This window comes from Panthera tigris, chromosome C1 (assembly GCF_018350195.1).
Source record: "Panthera tigris isolate Pti1 chromosome C1, P.tigris_Pti1_mat1.1, whole genome shotgun sequence".
In the NCBI taxonomy this organism is placed as follows: Eukaryota; Metazoa; Chordata; class Mammalia; order Carnivora; family Felidae; genus Panthera; species Panthera tigris.
In genome coordinates, this window is record NC_056667.1 from 99,674,164 (window position 1) to 99,693,502 (window position 19,339).

The 19,339-nt window shown below is 36.6% G+C and overlaps 1 protein-coding gene across 2 annotated transcripts in view; it reads left to right on the forward strand.

Annotated features, from left to right (window-relative positions):
• Window positions 1-19,339, forward strand: part of MAN1A2 (mannosidase alpha class 1A member 2) — a 175,834-nt gene that overhangs the window by 110,481 nt on the left and 46,014 nt on the right. The gene's annotated exons all lie outside the window — the stretch shown is intronic.

Consider the following 19,339-nt stretch of genomic DNA (forward strand, 5'->3'; position numbering starts at 1 on the left):
AAAAGGGGTTTCCCCTATTTATAAACCCTAGCTTCATGTAAATAAGAGTATTGCTTTGGATAGGTATTTATTAAAGGAATATGAAGAACAAACAAGGGTCTTAAATGATTAGAAAGGGGGGGCACAGTTGCTCTTGGACAAGATTTGTCCAGTCATTTTAACAGAAGATACCAGGTCTTATTATTCAGATTCTGTGCCAAATGCTTGGATGAAACTAGAGATGAGGGATAACTATGTAGAGCTTGGTCTGAGTTTAGGGAGCTCCCAGGCCAGCAGGGGAAGCAGACACACTTCAAAGTCGTTGGAGCTGGAATATAATGTGGTAAGTGTTACGGTACAGACATGTACCAGTTGTGATGTGAGACTGGCAGAAGTGACTTCCTCGGTGAGGAGAAGGTATTTTGTTTGATGAGAGGGTGATGTTTTAAAGCTTTAGAATTGATCTTCGAAGGAATAGATTTTTTAAAAATAACAAATGTTGCGGCACCTGGGTGGCTCAGTCGGTTAAGCATCCGACTTCGGCTCAGGTCATGATCTCACAGTTCGTGGGTTTGAGCCCCATGTCGGACTCTGTGCTGACAGCTTAGAGCCTGGAGCCTGCTTTGGATTCTGTGTCTCCCTCTCTCTCTGTTCCTCTCCTGCTCTCACTCTGTCTCTCTCTCAAAAATAAAGGTTTAAAACATTTTTTTAAATAATAAATGTTTATTTGGAAATGTGGAACTTGCAGAATTGAAATAAAATATGGGTTTACCAATGGTATTCTCTCTTGAAAGATAGAGAATGAAAACAAAGAGTAGAACGTGTTACTTTGCCCCTAGTATGACATAGTTGGGTTATTTTTGGGACTAATGAAATCATAATGAAACAGTAGAAAATGAGGTGAAAATAACAATCTCTTAATTTTATGTATGGAAAATAATGTTTAATCCATCAGTGAGAAATTATGCTGGTGTTTGGTACCAAGAGTAGGAAAACATTTGTCATGGAATCTTGGGGGCTCCTCTCAAGGAAATTGTCTTTTATTTTGTGAAAGGAAAGCACAGTGGTCAGTACAGTTGTGTCTTTCGTGGATCTGGGAATAAATCTCAGTCTTTGGTTCCTCTTCTGTACTTTTCTTTTTCCTCTTCTGGAATTCTTTACATGTAGCTCATTTTTCTCTTTATTTTGAAGAAAATACAAGATCTGTGCCTCTACTGAGTGGAAATGATACTTTTTTGGAAAAAACAAAACCCCAAAGACAGCATTGCTAAAATGTAAAAATGTGCTTTTCTTATTCCAGATAAGGATGACTGGTTTGGATGTCTGCTTAGTAACTTGGGTGAATTTTATTAAAATTCTAAAGTACATTTCCCTCTTAGAGTTTTATTAAGATTTGGGAATAACTCTAATATCAGGAAAAAATTATGTTCAGTTCCTTCTTTACGTCATATGCCAGTGTATATTCTATAACGTAAAGTTTAACTTGAACTGTAAAAAATAACAACATAAAAATACTAGATTTTTTTTTTTTTTGTAATCGGGAAAACCTTCTCCTTAAAGAAAAGGTATCAGTTTTTACTATCCAAATGTTAACCTCTTACATTTCCTAGGAAAGGCAAATAACAAGCTAAGGAAATACATTTGATTGTATTTGGAAAACAGAGTGTTCATATCTTCTGTATATCAAGAACTCTTATAAGATAATAAGAAAAAAGATAATCATTCTTAATAGAAAGATACACTGAGAAAAATTGGTTCATGAAAAAACAGAACACAAATGGACAATAAACAGATGTGCATTTTTAATCCTAAAAGTGGTGTTACTGAAGATACGTGGTATATGGAGACAATGTAATGTGACAACATCCTCTTTCTGTACAGACTGGTGCTATATATATAAATTCTATATAATTTACTATATAAATTCTACTATAGTAGAATTTGCAAACACTACCATCTTTGGTGTCCTATTTGTAGAGATCTTTGTCCCTCTCTTCCCGCTTCACCACCACCATAATCAAATCAATGCAGCTTTTATTTTATTTATTTTATTGACGTGTAGTTGACATACAATATTATACGGTTGACCTTTGAACAATGTGGAGATTAGGGGCACAGTCGGAAGTGGGAGTTTGACTCCCACCCAAAACTTAACTACCAGGAGCCTAGTAGTTGACTGAAAAGCCTTACCAATAACATAAACAGTTGATTAACACAAATTTTGTGTGTTATATTCTTAAAGTAAAGCTACATAAAATATTAAGAATATCACAAGGAATAGTAAATACATTTACAGTACTATACTGTATTGAAAAAAAATCTGCATGTAAATGGACCTGCACAGTTTAAACCCATGTTGTTCAAGGGTCAACTGGATTAGTTTCAGGTATACAACATAGTGATTCCCAATGCAGCTTTTAAACAGAAGACACTATTCTTTATCTATTAAATTAATAAAGGAAATGGGCATATCCCTGTATCCAGAGTTTCAAAAACTGAAAAATTTGTATGCCCTTTGAACCAGCGACTTATTTCTAGGTATTTATTCCAAAGAAATTTGGACATATACATACATATATATATTTCTATATATATGTATATATACACACACACATACACATACACATACACACACACACACATATATATATATATATATATAAAGTTTATTTGCAGTAACTTTGAAGTTATTTATAATATGAATAATTTGGAAACATTCTAAAGCAGTCTTGTCCAATAGAACTTTCTGTAATGAGAAAAATGTTCTATATCTGTGCTATCTGTATAGGCTTCACTAAATGCATATGCTGTTGAGCACTGGAAATGTTAGTACAGATGTAGAGCTGCATTTAAATTTTATTTACTTTTAGTTAATTTAAGTAAATAGCTACTTGTGACTAGTGCCTGTTGCATTGGACAGTGCAGTTTTAAACATCCTATGAAAGAGATTTAGTTAAATAAATTGTAGTACCTTCAGATATAATATACTATGCAGCCATTAAAAGTTAGGTTACAGAATACTTGGCTTAGATAAATATGTTATCTGTGTTTTTTCCTTAATGCTTGTTTTTATTTTCTTCTTTATATCTGTATTAATCTAAATTTGATAATGGACATCTATCAGTTTTAAAGTAAGATTAAAAACATTTTTTTAAAGCAGCTTTATTGAGAAACAGCACATGTGCCATATAATTTACCTATTCAGAATATACAGTTGAATGGGTTTTAGTATTTATAACCATCCTCAACATCAACTTTAGAACATTTTCATTAACCCCCAAAGGAATCCTGTCCCATTTAGCTATCACCCATCTATTTGCCTATTCCCCACTCTCTGCAGCTTTAAACAACCACTAATCTATTCTTGTGTCTCTCTAGATTTGTCTGTTCTAGACTTCTCACGTCATCCACATACTGTGTGGTCTTTTGTGATTGGCCTCTTTGATTTAGCAAAATGTTTTAAAGATTCTTCCATATTATACCTTGTATCAGTACTTGGATTTTTTAATGCCTGAATAATTCTCCCATTTTATGGATATACCACTGTTGTTTATCCATTCATCAGCTGATGACTTTGGGGTTGCTTCCACCAGGTTATTTTTCACTGTTGTTCTTTTTTTTATTGATTTATAGTTGACATACAATATTATATTAGTTTCAGGTATACAACATAGTGGTTCTGTGTTTTTATACATTATGAAATCATCACCTTGATAGGTCTAGTTACTGTGTCTGTACAAAGTTATTACTATATTACTGACTGTATTCCCCTATGCTATACATCATATTTCCACGACTTGTTTATTTTATAACTGGAAGTTTGTAAATCTTAATCCCCTTCACGTGTTTCTCCCATCGCCCCCCCCCCCCCCTTTCTGGCAACCACTAGTTCTGTGTATCTGTGAGTCACTTTTTCTTTCATTTTGTTTGTTTTTTTTAGATTCCACATATAAATGAAATTATACAGTATTTGTTTTTCTCTGTATGACTTCTTTCACTTTGCATAATATGCTCCGAGTCTATCTATGTTGTCACAGATGGCAAGATCTTATTCTTTTTTGTGGCCAAGTAATAGTCCATTATATATGCACTATATCTTCTTTATTTATTCTTCTATGGATAAACACTCAGGTTGCTTCCATATCTTGGCTATTGTAAATAATGCTACAATGAACATAGAGGTATGTACATCTTTTTGAATTAATGTTTTTGTTTTCTTTGGATAAATACCTAAAGAGGGATTGCTGGATTACATGGTAGTTCTGTTTTTAATTTTTTGAGAAACCTCCATACTGTTTTCTGTAGTGGCTGCAGCAGTGTACATCCCTACCAACAATGAACAAGGGGGTCCCTTTTCTCCACATCCTTATCAGCACTTGTCATTTCTTGACTTTTTGATAATAGCCATTCTGACAGATGTATGGTTTTGGTTTGCATTTCCTTGATAATTAGTTATGTTGAGCATCTTTTCATGTGCCTGTTGGCCATCTTTATGTCTTCTCTAGAAAAATGTCTCTTCAGATACTCTGCACATTTTTTAATTGGGTTATTTGTTTTGTTTTTTTGTTATTGAGTTGTATGAGTTCTTTATGTATTTTGGATATCAACCCCTCACCAGGTATATCGATAACAGATATTTTCTTCCCACTCAGTAGGTTGCCTTTTCATTTTGTTGATGGTTTCCTTCACTGTGCACAAATATTTTTTAAAACTCATTTTGATGTTTTATTTATTTTTGAGAGGGAGAGGGAGAGAGTGGGAGCAGAGGAGGGGCAGAGAGAGACAGACAGACAGAATCTGAAGCAGGCTCCAGGCTCTGAGCTGTCAGCACAGAGCCCAACACGGGGCTTGAACCCATGAATTGCAAGATCATGATGTGAGCTAAAGTCGGACACTTAACTGACTGAGCCACGTGGGCACCCCACAAATATTTTTTTTAAGTTTATTTATTTATTTTGAGAGAGGTGGAGAGAGCAGGTGTAGGGAAAGGGCAGAGAGAGAGGGAGAGATGGAATCTCAAGCAGGCTCCGTGTTGTCAGCACAGAGCCCAACACGGGGCTCAAACTCATGAATTGTGAGATCATGACCTCAGTCAAAATCAAGAGTTGGCTGCTTAACCAGCTGAGCCACCCAGGCATCCCTGTGCACAAACATTTTTAAATAAAAAAGAGGATGTCATTTTCCACATCAAAATCTTAGAATACTGAAAAAAAAAAATAACTCACTGTCTGAGAATTGCCAGCCTTTAAAATGACGGACAGTATAGCATTCACAGCATCTTAGTTATTAAAAATACAACTTTTTCTTTTAAATAGTACTGTGAAAATTGAGTAATGACATGAAAAAGAATGAAATTGGGCCCTTACTTTATATACAAAACTTAGCTCAAAATGCATCAAAGACCCTAAAAATAAGAAATAAATTATAAAACTCTTAGGAGGAAACAGGGACAAATCTTCATGACCTTGGACTTGGCAGTGGTTTCTTCAGAAGCAGAAGCAACAAAAGAAAAAGTAGTAGATAAATTGGATTTTATTAAAAGTAAAAACTTGTGCATCAAAGGACTATCATGACAGTGGAAGACAACCCACAGAATGTGAGAAAATATTTGCAAATCACATATCTGATAAGAGTTTAATATCCAGAATATATGAAGAACTTCTACAACTCAGCAACGAAAAGATGGTTAAAAAATGGGCAAAGAACTTGAATAGACATTTCTCCAAAGAAGATCTGCAAGTGGAAAATAAACATGTGAAAAAGATGCTCATTATCGTTAGTCATTAGGGAAAGGCAAGTCAAAAAAGCACTATGAGATTCCACTTCATACCTACTATGATGGCTGTCATCAAAAAGACAGAAAATATGTGTAAGCAAAGGTGGTGGGGAGAAATTGGAATCCTTATACATCGCTGCTGGGAACGTACACCGTGAAAAACAATTTGGTAGTTCCTCAAAAAGTTAACTACAGAAAACCCACTGTGATCCAGCAACTTAATTCCTGAGTATATACCCCAAAGTTTGAAAGTAAGGACTGAGATACTTGTATGCTAACGTTCACACAACCCTTATTCACAGTAGCCCAAGTAGAAACACCCGAAGTGTCCAACAGATGAATGAACGAACACATTGTGGCACATGCACACAATGGAGCATCGTTTGGCTGTGACAGGAATGAAGAGCTGCCACACGCTGCCACACAGATGAGCCTGGAAGGCATTGTGATAAATGAAAAAGTCCAGTCACAAGAAGGACAAGTCCTGTATGATTGCACTTTACCAAATAGTCTAAAGCAGTCAAGTTCATAGTCAGAAAGTGGATTAGTGGTTGAGACTTGGGTGAAAGGGGAGGTGGGAATTAATACTCCACAGGTACAGAGTTTCTCTTTGGGATGATGAAAAAGTTTTGGAAATAGAGCTGTACAACATTGTGAATGTAATTAATGCTCCTGAATGGTACACTTAAAGCATGATTAAAGTGGCAACTTTCATGGTACATGTATTTCGTCACAATTAAAAAATGGCAATAAAATATTTCATTCTTCCTTTTCTTCTCACAATAAATTCAAATTACTTCTTCAGAATATATTCACACATAGCAGTTACTAATTTTGAGAATGTTACAAAAAGAACAATTCACTGGTTATTTTAGCAAGGGGACTTCAAACTCCCAGGGAAACTATCCTAATATCCTTTTAGCAGCTGTGGTCTTCACTAAATTGTCCAATTTGTTCCTTTTAATGTTTTTGTATATTTTATATCAGCTTCAGAAAAGTGTATCAAATCCATTATTGTCTTTGAGCACTATACATCTGTCACATCTATAAATAGTCTGCAAAACAAACAGTGAATCGAACTGAAATTTAACAATCCAGCTTTGGCTGACTGTATTGTAATTAGAGTAATGGTGGTGTCTGCGACATGCACATAGCAATCACAGAGAATAATTATTGGTAATTACCTTCAGGAAAAGTACTTGGCAACAGATATAAAAGAACATAGTAAGGAACCTAGATTTAAAGGCACATTATTAGTATTTTTTTCTCTTTTCTCCTCTTTGTTTTCTCACTGGCTTTCCAAGCACAGCGCTTAGCCGATGCCATATAATGACTAAAGGGAAGAAAATATAGGAAATTGTTCATTACGGATTCAGTATGTTTTATACTACTAAATTAAAAATCATGGGAAAAACAAGTATGGGTATGAGTTAGAAGACTAACCCTGGCTTTCCTGCTTAATAATTTACTGTAATAATTTAGATGAGTTATTTAACTTCTCCATGCTTTTTGTTTCTTCATCTGTTCTCATTATCCTTTTCTAATAGGATGATCATGTAGGTCATATTTTTGAGGTACTGTGTTTGAAAATGCCTCATAATCCATGACATGATACAAATATCAGCTTTTATTCTAGAATTTCCTATAAGAAAACTTCAAAAAATACCTTCCGTTAGAAACCTGCCATTAACTTAATAACATGCTGAGGCAGATCGTACGAATCATTGATATTTAGTAGTGCTTTATGATGTGTTATCAATGTCTGCATCTCCAAAGGACCTGAGAGTGACATGGTTCATCAGATTTGATGCCTGGGAAGACATGATTCAGTGGTTTAAGCAAGGTCAGACTACTGGGTGATAAATTCTGAGGTTACCATGGATCTCAGGCTTCAGCTGTTTATTCATTTATTAAGCATATAATCTTCAACTAGAGCAACAGCCTAGAAGAGCTGGAGAGAACCTCTTTGTTGTCCTAGAGCCTTGGTAACTTAGAACTAAATCTGTAAACCCTGGCAGTAATTCACAGACCTAAACAACATCTCCCCTAAATCATGATACCAAAGACTTTTGCCTTTCTCTGCTAATTACCCTGTTATTTTACCTCCTTTAATTCCTGTATGTCTCCGTTATCTTGTTTTTCTTTCCTGCTCATTTGTTAATCCTTTCTGTAGATGACACCATGCCTAGAAATATTTGTAGGTGGCTAGGACAAAATAGAAAATGCCCAATGTGTTACTTGAATGACTCTTACTTGTGTAAGTGTCATGCCCCAGCGTACCATTTGTGTTCTTTAATCACTCCCTGCAAACTCCCATGGCTCAAATCTGTTTCATATATTGGTAACCCCCAAGTGTATATCCCCAGTCTCTCGGGATTTCCACATACCTGATTGTCACATCTATTTGGATATCCAGCTAGTGCCTCAAATTCCGCATGCCCCAAATTCAAACTCCTTCTACTTTAAATCATTTCCTCCTTCAGTATTATCAATTTCAGTGAAGAGCACCATTGTTCACCCATTTGCCCAGCCAGAAATCTAGACATCATCCATGATTTCTCTTTTTTCACTTTTTTTTTCAGTAAACATCTGATAGGTTTCAAACTCAAAGTGTATAGTATCTTCAAGAAAGATTATTCAGTTTTAAGATGTTAATAAACATTTAAATTCAGTTGAAGGGTAGATGTTATAGATAAAACCAGCCAAGAGGGGGAGGATTCCTGAGAAGGAAGCAGAAGTAGTTAGGGTCCAGAGCTAGATGGAGTATGTAGAGAAGGGGTATTTCTTCCTCTTTAATAAGCAAAGCGAACAGATAAAATGATAGTTGGGGGTGCAACAAGTTGAAAGATACGTTTTTAGGGTTTCCTCTCTCCCCCATCAGTGGTCTATATTTTTCTGTGAATTAGGAGGCAGGGTTGTATGCTGAGAGTAGGCAGAAGGTAGAGCTGTAGGGGACTTTTGAAGAAGAGATTTCAAATACCTGCTTTAAGGACTGGGAAAGAACAGGAATCAAGAAGTCACGCTAAAGTTGACAAGCAATGTTGGGGTTCTCATTCATGGTGAAAGTTGCGAATTTGGGGATAATAGTAGAGCAGACTGACAACTGGGCTGCTGTTTTACCTGGTTGGGTGCAACAAAACAATGGAGCAAGGATCCTGAATATTTGGACAAGAGGATTGGTGACCTGTTGCTTCTTTTCGTATCCAGCCTAGACTGCATAGGATCCAAACCAATGGGGGAGTATTCGAGTACTTTACCTTCTATTTTATCTGTCCTTCCAATCCCAAAACTTGTATCAACCCAGCCATCTACCTTTCCCATTTGTAGACTCAGCTGAGCATTGCTGATGAAAATCATCTGTAGTTATGTTGAAGTTGCTATAAATTTATAATTTCCATTTCCACCTGGATCTTTTGTACCTCTGACAGTTCTTTGATCAGTTTACTTCTCTTGCTTTCTCTTCCAAATCTTCTATACAAACCTCCTGTCCATCCCCAACTCACTTTTGACCATTTCCTTATTTTCAGTTTCCTGAGCAATTTTATTTAGGTATATCTTGATTAAAAAGTTTTATGGTGTATTTATAGAGGTTTAAAAAAATTTTTTTTTGAATTCCAGTGTGATTCTCAGTATTTTTTAAATGGAGTTAAGTTTGTTGCGTTACTGATAGGGCTAATTTCAGGTATCTTTTTTGTTTTGTTTACTTGCTTTTTTAATAACAGCTTTATTAAGGTAGAGTCGGGGAGCCTGGGTGGCTCAGTAAGTTAAGCGTCCCGATTTGATTTCAGCTCAGGTCATGATCTCACAGTTTGTGAGATCGAGCCCTGCGTTGGGCTGTGCACTGAGAGTGCAGAGCCTGCTTGTGATTCTCTCTCTCCCTCTGTCTCTGCCCCTCCCCTGCTTGCATGCTCGCTCTAAATAAACAAACAGGTGTCATTGACATATAGTAAACGGTACATGTTTAAAGTGTACAGTTTGGTAAGTTTTTAAATGAGTATATACCTATGGAATCATCACTGCAATCAAAATAATGAACCTATCTATCACCTCTAAAGGTTTCCTCATCCCCCTTTATGAGTCTTCTTTCACTCCCCTTCTCACTTCTTCCTTAAGCAACTGCTGATCTGCTTTCTTTCGTCATAGATACATTTGCATTTGTAGAGCTTTGTATAAATGGAATCCTTTGTATGCTTTATTTTTGTCTGGCTTCCTTCACAGAGCATGATTATTTTGAGATTTGCCCATGCTGTGTTTATCAGTAGTTCTGAGTAGAGTTCTACTTTCTAGAATGCCCTGATTTGTTTCTCCGTTCACCTGTTGATGATCATTTGGGCTGTTTCCACTTTGGGGTGATCACAGACAAAGTGCTATGAGCATTGACATACAAGCCTTCACGTTGACGTACGTTGTCATTTTTGTTGAGTGAAGACCTGGGAGTGAATGTTTGTATCATATGGTAGGTGTGTATGCTTAACTTAGTAAAAATTGTCCAACTCTTTTCTGAAGTGGATGTACCATATTCCATTCCCATGAGCAGCGTTCCTCCACACGTGCACCAGCACTTGACATGGTCAGCCTTTTCCTTTTAGCCACTGTAATAGGTGATTAACACTTCGCAAATCACCAGTGAGATGTCTTTTTCATGAGCTACTTCCCATCCATTTATCTTCTTTGGTGAATTATCTGATCAGACCCCTCTCCGGTTGCCCATTTTGTAAACGGAGGTTTTCTCTCAGTCTTTGACTTGTTTTTTCATTCTTTAACAATGTTAAAGAAAAAAGATTCCAATTATGAAGTCCCATTTTATCAGTCTTTTTTAATGATTATTCTTTTGTGTCATATCTAAGAAATCTTTGTCTAACTCAAGGCCACAAAATTTCCTCCTGTGTTTTCTTCTAAAAGTTGCGGAGCTTTAGGTTTTATATTTTGGTCTGTGATCTGCTTTCAGTTGATTTTTATACAGGTATCAAAGTTCTTTTTTTCTTTTCTTCTTTTTTTTTTTCTCTTTTGCATGTGAGTGTCTGATTATTCCATACACCCATTTGTTGAAAAGACTGTCTTTTCTCCACTGCATTGGCTTTGGCTTTGCACCTTTGTCAGAAATCAGTTGTACATATAGGTATAAGTTTTTGGATTCTTTTCTGTTCTGATGGCCTATTTATGTATTATTATGCCAGTGCCATGCTGTTTTGATTACTCTAGCTTTATTACAGGTATTGAAATCAAGTAGGATTAGGCCTCTGAGTTTTTTCTTTCTCAAAACTGTCTTGGTTATCTAAGTCCTTTGCATTTCCATATTAATTTTAGCATCACTTTGTCAGTATTTATAGAAAACCCTGCTGGTATTTTGATTGGGAAATCATTTGGGGGAAATTGACATCTTAACACTGTTTGACAGTTGACATCTTCCGGCCTGTGCACAGGTTGTATCAGTCTCAACATTTATTTAGGTATTCTTCACCACTTCTCTCAAATATTCTGTCACTTTCTGTGCACAGGTCTTTCATGTGTTTCACCAGATTTACCTGTAGATGTTTCATATTGTTGATGCTGTTAAAAATGATACTTTAAATTCCAGTTTCTTATATTTTGTTGCTAAAATATGGAAATAAAATTGATTTAGTATGTTCATCTTGTGTCTGCAACTTGCTAACCTCAATTTTTAGTTCTAGTAGCTTTTTTGTAGATTCCATTGAATTTTCTTCATAGATGACCTTATTATCTCTATGTAAAGATAGCTTACATCTTTGTTTCCAATATGAATGCCATTTATTTAAATTTAATCCATTTCTTTTTTGGCCTTTGCACCTGCTAGAGCCTGTAGGGAAGTGTTGAAGAAAAGTGATGAAAGGGAGCAGCCTTGTTTGATTTCTGATCTTAGGGAGAAAGCATTCAGTCTTTAACGGTAGGGTTTGGTTTTTTTTGTAGATGCCCTTTGTGATATTGAGGGAGTTCCTTTTTCCTGTTTGCTTAAAATTTTTTTTATCAGGAATGTATTTTAAATATTTTGTGTGTGCATCTATTTTCTTCTTTGGTTTATTGAATACAGTGAATCACATTGATTGATTTTATCTTATTTTTTTAATGTTTGTTTATTTTTGAGATAGAGACAGAACATGAGTGGGGGGTGGGTAGAGAGAGGGAGATTCTCTCCCGGGTCTGAGCTGTCAGCACAGAGCCGATGCAGGGCTTGAACCCATGAACCGCGAGATCATGACCTGAGCCAAAGTCAGATGCTTAACTGACTGAGCCGCCCAGGCACCCCACCTGATTGATTTCGAATGTTAAACCTTCTCTGCATTTCTAGAATAAATCATACGTATTTATTCTAGATGTTCATGATGTATTAGCCTTTCAGTATTTTCTTATAATTGATTTGTTAAATGAGAGATATTCCTCTGTAGGTTTCTTTTTTGTCTTTGTCTGGTTTTAGTACTATTACGATGCTGGCCTCAGAGTGAGTTGTGAAGTATTCCCTCCTCCTCAGTTTTATTGTTGTTTCCTTGAATGTTTGATAGAATTTACCAACATAGCTATCCGAGTCTGGAGTTTTCTGGGGAGAAGGTTTTTAAGTACAATTTCAATTTCTTTGACAGATGGAAAGTTGTTCATATTATCTATTTCTTCTTGAGTGAGTTTTGGTAAGTTTGGTCTATCAGAATTTGTCTATTTCATCTAGTTTTAAAAATTTATTGGCGTAAAGTTGTTCATAATACTCCCTTATCCTTTTAAAATCTGTAGGTTCTGTTTCACTGATTTTTACCCCAACCTTTATTTATTTGTCTTTTTTTTAACCTACTTTTGTGTTTAATTTCCTTTTCCTTTTCTAGATTCTAAGGTAGAAGCTGAAGTCATTGATATGAAACCTTTTTTTTTTTCTAATAGGGTTTCATGCTGTTAATTTTCCCTTGTGTACTGCTTTAGTGGCATCCCACAAATGCTGATATGTTGTGTTTTCATTATCATGTGAGTTTACAGTTATTATCAAATTTGGAAAAATTTTGGCCATTATTTCTTCAAATAGTTTTTCTGTCGTGTCTCTCTTTCAGAGATTCTAATTATTTGTGTAGTGACCCACTTAGTTCACTGATACTTGTTTCTGTTTAAAAAAATTTTTTTTTGTTTCATGTTCAGTAATTTCTGTTGCAGTGCCTTCAAGTTCACTGATCTTTTCGTATGTATTATCTGATCCCTTCCACTGTATTTAATCCCTTCCACTGTATTTGTTTGTCTCTAACACAGTAGTTTTCATCTTTAGAAATTCATTTTGGATCTTTTTATATCTTCCTTGTCTCTCTAATTGCCTATTTGAATATAGGTAACACAGTTCTAATAACTTCTAATATTCTCCTCTGGTCACTGTACCATTTGTGTCAATTCTAGATAAAGTTTTGACTGGTTCCTTATTCTCATTGTGAGTTGTTTCTTTCCTGCTTCTTTGCATACCTGGTAATCTTGGATTAGGTGTCAGACATTGTCAGTTTTACCTTGCTTGAGTGCCAGATAGTTTCCTTTTCCTAGAAATCGTCTTGAGTTTTGTTCAGGGATACAGTTAAGTTACTTGGAAACTATTGGACCTTTTCCTATGTTGGTTTTATGATTTATTAGGGGAATCTGGTGCCTTGCACTCAGTGCTAGGGCTGATTATCCCCTCCTGTGTTCTCTGGTCTAATTCCCCATGAAGTATGAATTTTTCTAGTCTGGCTCAGGGGAAGAGGCATTATTACCAGTAGGCTCTTGGTGAGCCCAAGACAGTCCATTTGTGCTATTTTCTCCCAGTATCAGGTAGTTTCCTCACATATGTGTGCTACTCAGTACTCTGCTGGATACTCAAGGGAACCCTTTGCAGATATCTAGTTTCTCTTTCTGTGCAGGTCTCCTCTCTGGCACCTTGGTCTGGGAACCCTGGCTGCCTTGGACTTTCTGGACTGCGTTATTTTCTTCTCCCTGTGCTTCTGCTGGAAAACTTTCTTGAGGCAGTAATCTGGGGCAGTCATGGGACTCACCTTGTTTATTTTTCATATCTCACAGATCACCGTCCTTTGTTGCCTGATGCTCAGTATCTTGAAAACCATCATTTCATGTACATGTCCATTGGTTTTGGCTGTTTTAGGTTACAGGGTAAACTCAGTCACTGGTTACTCCATCTGGGTCCAAAACACAAGTCTTTCTAAGTCAGTTTCTGTTTATTTAGGGTTTTTTCTATTTATTATACATTCTTAAAATATCTTCCCTATGCTGCCTTAAGTCTTTTGTTTCATTGTCTTTTTCTTTACTGGTTTCAAAAACATATATATTTTCATCTTTTCTAACAATTGCCCTTGAATTTTAACTTGCACCCTGATTATTTGTATTTTTCTAATGACATTTAGAATTAATCATTACTGTATCTTCCCTCTGAACAAAATGTGAAGCACATTTCTATTGTTCCATTGCCTAACCTCATCATGAACTTGTTGTTCAAGGTATTAATTTCTTTGTTCCCTATTGCCCCTTGTATGTCTCATTCTGTTCTTCTAGGTCTTAAAAAAATTTTTTTTTAATGTTTATTTATTTTTGAGAGAGAGAAGGCACACAGGCTGGAGAGACGCAGAGAGAGAGGGGGAGACGCAGAGAGAGAGAGGGAGACAAAGACTCTGAAGCAGGCTCTAGGCTCCAAGCTGTTAGCACAGAGCTTGACACAGGGCTCAAACTCACGAACTGTGAGATCGTGACCTGAGCCAAAGTTGGACACCTAACTGGCTGAGCCACCCAGGTGCCCCTCTATTCTTCTAGTTTTCAAAAATTGCAGTTATTCCCAGAAGTATTCTGGTAGTTTTTAAAAAGTTGGTCACCATACGCTTTACCTCCCTTCACCCAGGTGACCTTGCTTCCTAAGTCAAAGTGAAAGTAAAGATCCTTATGTAGGAGATCTCTTTACCTCTCAGCTCATTTAGTCACTGGGCTTTTCTCTGTTTTTCCAGCCTCAGACAATCCTGGGTAGGATTTTCCTTTGACCTGTGTTTTGTATTATGTCTTCTTTCAGCACTTGAACTCTTTTCTTTCTTGGTGTTCCCATTTTAATTTTACCATGTGTTACAGTCCTGGTTCCTTTTTCAGTTGCTGGGAAGTCCTTGTCTCTATTTCCTTGATTCTTCATTATCATAGCCCCTTCTAGCAGACACTCCACCTCTCTTCTTCCTATCATGACGTAGCCTTTTGAAGAAATGTTTATATTCGTTGGTTTTTCTTGTTGGCCTTCTGTTCACTTCTTAATACATTGCATTCTGGGCTCTGCTTTCTATCACTCCACTAAAAGTAATTTCTTATGTGGGCCAGTAGACTGGTCCAGAAAGGACAGTGTGTGAGTCGGCTATTTCTGTATAACAAACCACTCTAAATTTAGTGGCTTAAAACTTTCTTATTTCTTCAAAATCTACAGGTTGGCTGAGAGGCCAGTCTTGTCTGGACTTACTCATGTGTCTCAGCGAGCAGTCAGGTTGGCTGAAGACTGGCTGATCTATCACGGCCCCACCTGGGGCGACACAGCCCTGCCCCCTAGGGTTTCTCACCATCTATCAGGGGCTATACCATGCATCTTTCCCTGACAGTAGCAAGGTCCCATAAAAAGAAGTGGAGCCTGTAAGGCCTGTTGAGGGTTGGACTTGAAACCAGCATGATGTTACTTTTTACCACATTCACACAAGGCCAGTGTGCTTTAAAGGGATGGGAATTTGTTTCATACTCTTCTTCACCTAGCTTCTTAAATGTTGATATTTCCAGGAATTCTTCTTATCCTTTCCATTTGTGCCTCACAGACCTCCTCTCTTTTTACAGGATGAACTGTGTCCTATATATCAATGAAATCTGAATCAGCAATAGGCAAACTGCGTCAGGCTACCCTCTGGCCTGCATTTGTTCGGCCTACAAATTAAAAATAGGTTTATTTTTTCGATATTTTTTAAGGGTTTAAACAGTCATCATCATCGTCAACAACAACAACAAAACAGAGGAGCACGCAGCAGAGGCTGTATATTATCCGGCCCTTTACAGAAAAAATTGTCCCTCCACCCCCCTCCTGATAGAAGTCAGTATTTCATTACTGATTTTTCTTGGGCTTTAAACTTAAAACCTCCCATGTACAGGATATTTGTTTCCTGATTGTTTGGGGGGTATCTTAAACTCACTAGGTACAAAATTGAGCTTATTATCTCTACTTTAAAACTTATTCCTCATTGTGATTCCTTATTTCACCCACACTTTACATAGCCTGGCCTGTGCCAGAAACTTGACAGTGTGGCCAGATTCCTGTCCTGTTGTTTTTACCTTCTTAGTAACTCTAAAATCGGTTCCTTGATTTCTTCTTCTCTTTTAGTTAATTTGGGCCTTCTGTTCTCTCCCTTATTTCTGCCTTGTGTGATCTAGTCATCTTCTCTGACTTGTAAATTTTATTTGATGTATTGGGACTGAAAAGTGGCTATTAACTTGTAGAGTACCATTTTGCTTCAGCTCTGTGTGGGAGGCTAAAGCCAGAATGTAGGGGAATAAGGAGCAAGCAGCAGCCTTAAGTTCAAACTCTTTTAAGAGAGGAGAGGACTAGGAATTTACCCAAGGGATACAGGAGTACTGATGCATAGGGGCACTTGTACCCCAATGTTTATAGCAGCACTCTCAACAATAGCCAAATTATGGAAAGAGCCTAAATGTCCATCAACTGATGAATGGATAAAGAAATTGTGGTTTATATACACAATGGAGTACTACATGGCAATGAGAAAGAACGAAATATGGCCCTTTGTAGCAACGTGGATGGAACTGGAGAGTGTCATGCTAAGTGAAATAAGCCATACAGAGAAAGACAGATACCATATAGTTTCACTCTTATTTGGATCCTGAGAAACTTAACAGAAACCCATGGGGGAGGGGAAGGAAAAAAAAAAAGAGGTCAGAGTGGGAGAGAGCCAAAGCATAAGAGACTCTTAAAAACTGAGAACAAACTGAGGGTTGATGGGGGGTGGGAGGGAGGGGAGGGTGGGTGATGGGTATTGAGGAGGGCACCTTTTGGGATGAGCACTGGGTGTTGTATGGAAACCAATTTGACAATAAACTTCATATATTGGAAAAAAAAGGAATAAAATAATTAATTAAAAATTTAAAAAAAAGAGAGGAGAGGAATGGAGTTTGGGCATTTGGGTATTTTTACAAAATACATTCTTACTACAGTCCCCTGAGTAGTTTGAAATATTGTATCTGGACAGTGAGCTGTGAGAAAATTAAAAAGCTCTCAGTGCAAAGATGTGTTTACAGAAGGTTAAAAACTCCAAAAAGAAAATCTTAATACAAAGGGTTTTTTTTTTTTTTGCATATTTCTGATAATTCATAGGAATGAGGTGTTTTAAGTTTTTTAAACTTATATTTCCAGTGGATTTTCCATGTAAGATATTGAATATACTACAATTATAGACATCTTCGTGTTGGGGGAAATTAGGAAGGTGTTTAAAACTGTATACCTGCAAATTTTAGTAAAACTTGCAAGAATGAGTGCTTCAAGTAGTTAATGCATTCATTCTGTAAACCTTTTTTTGCTGAATTTGTAAGTATTAGGTGTTATGCTAGGTATTACTGTTTCTCCCATAATTATTTGTTTCCTTAAACTGAAAACAAGTGAGAGACTGAAGATGGAATCATTTTTTTTAATGAAAAAATACCTTAAAATAAAAAAGAAAAAATACCTTAAAGACAAGATATTATAATTGTGAAAATCTTTTAATACTTGAAAATGGAAAGTCAGCCATTTGTTTAATAATTACTCATTGAGTACTCTATAAGTAAGAATCGTGTGAGGTGCTATAGGATATATAAAGAAACTTAAGCCAACGAGTGTCTCTTGTCAAGTTGCTCACAGTTTAGCAGAGAGTCGAATTTCCTTTAAGGCATTTCAGATTCATTAGCTATTTTTTTTTTCATTTTTCTTTTTTTTAACTTTTTTTTCTGATCTGTTTTCAAATAGGTGTGTTAAAATCTTACATGTTTGCCAATTTCTCAGTGCAAATTGATCAGTTTGGGCTTTATATGTTAATTTTTTTCTCTTAGTATACTTTTTAAAAAAAATATTTTAGTGTTTATTTTTGAGAGAGCGAGAGAGAGCACGAGCAGGGGAGGAGCAGAGAGAGAGGGAAAATAGAACCCCAGGCAGGCTCCAGGCTCCTACCTGTCAGCACAGAGCCGGACACGGGGCTCAAACTCCTGAACTGTGGATAATGACCTGAGCTGAAGTTGGAGGCTTAACCACCTGAGCTACCCAGGTGCCCCTCTCTTAGTATACTTTTAAAATATACTTACTTTATAATTGCTTTCAGAAGATAGCTGCATTATTTGCTTTTTCGTGGTATGGTAAATTCTATTAACATAGTTGAATTCTTTCATAACTCATTTTCCTTATGTGCATTGGAGTTTTTTTATTTGTTTGTTTTTGAGGAGGGGGGGCACAAGTGAGCAAGGGGCAGAGAGAGGGGGAGAATCCCAGGAGGGGCAGGGAGAGAGAGAAAGAGAAGCAGGGCTCACCCGATGCAGGACTCGAATTCATGAACCATTAGATCATGACCTAAGCCGAAGTCAAATGCTTAACGACCGAGCCCCCAGGCGCACTGCCTTGGAGTTTCATTTGCAAGCTCAATTTGAGTGAGAACTTCATGAAGTGTATGTTTTTCTTTCCACTTTCATTACTTCTCCATTCCTGGAAGTTTTATTAATGCCTCCACTGGCTCATCGGTCTAGAACTTACTCTTTTTCATGCTGGAATCTCAGCTCTCCCAAGGGTATTATACATCTATTTTCCCCAATATATAGCAATTTATCCCAGTCTCAATCATACAGCTGTTTCCGCTTCCTTCTGCTAGTCTAGGAGTCCCCACCATGAGTGAGTGCTTTGAACCCCATTATGTTGGAGGAGGGAAACTTCTAGATGTCTTTATTTACTTCACTTTCAAGAAATAGAAACTTCTGCTTTTAACACAATGAGTTTCTTTGTATTTCTTATGCATTACAGTTTGTATTTTGTTTTCAAGTGTGGAAATGCCTTTTAATATTATTTCATCCTTTGTTGTTGCTGTGTGTTTCAGGGAAGGGGCAGGATTTTGCATGAAGTTAAAAGATCATCTTGACAATAGTCATTATAAAACTGTGACAAGTTTTAAAAAATTATTCCATAAACCACCTAAAATCATCTTGAATTACGTGGTTGCAAGCTTACAAGTTACACACAGTCTAGAAATATTGGAGTAAACTAAGATTCTTTAAGTTCCCACCTGCTTTGATTTTTATTCATGATAGGACAACAGTGCGAGCAGAATAGAAGACAGAGGAAAGAGAAATCCAACATATACAGCATTAACAAATTATCCAGAAAGAATTCAACTTGAGAAAGCTTTGTTAGGACTTCTGCCCCATGGTGGAAGATTGAACTATAACTTCACCACTGTGGCCAGCCGTCCTCATTGAGACCACAATGAAATGAAAGTATAGAAAAATGTAGAAAACAATAAACCCAAGATGGTAGAGAAATTTGGTGGTAAACGGGAGATCATAATGGTCAAGATATTTCAA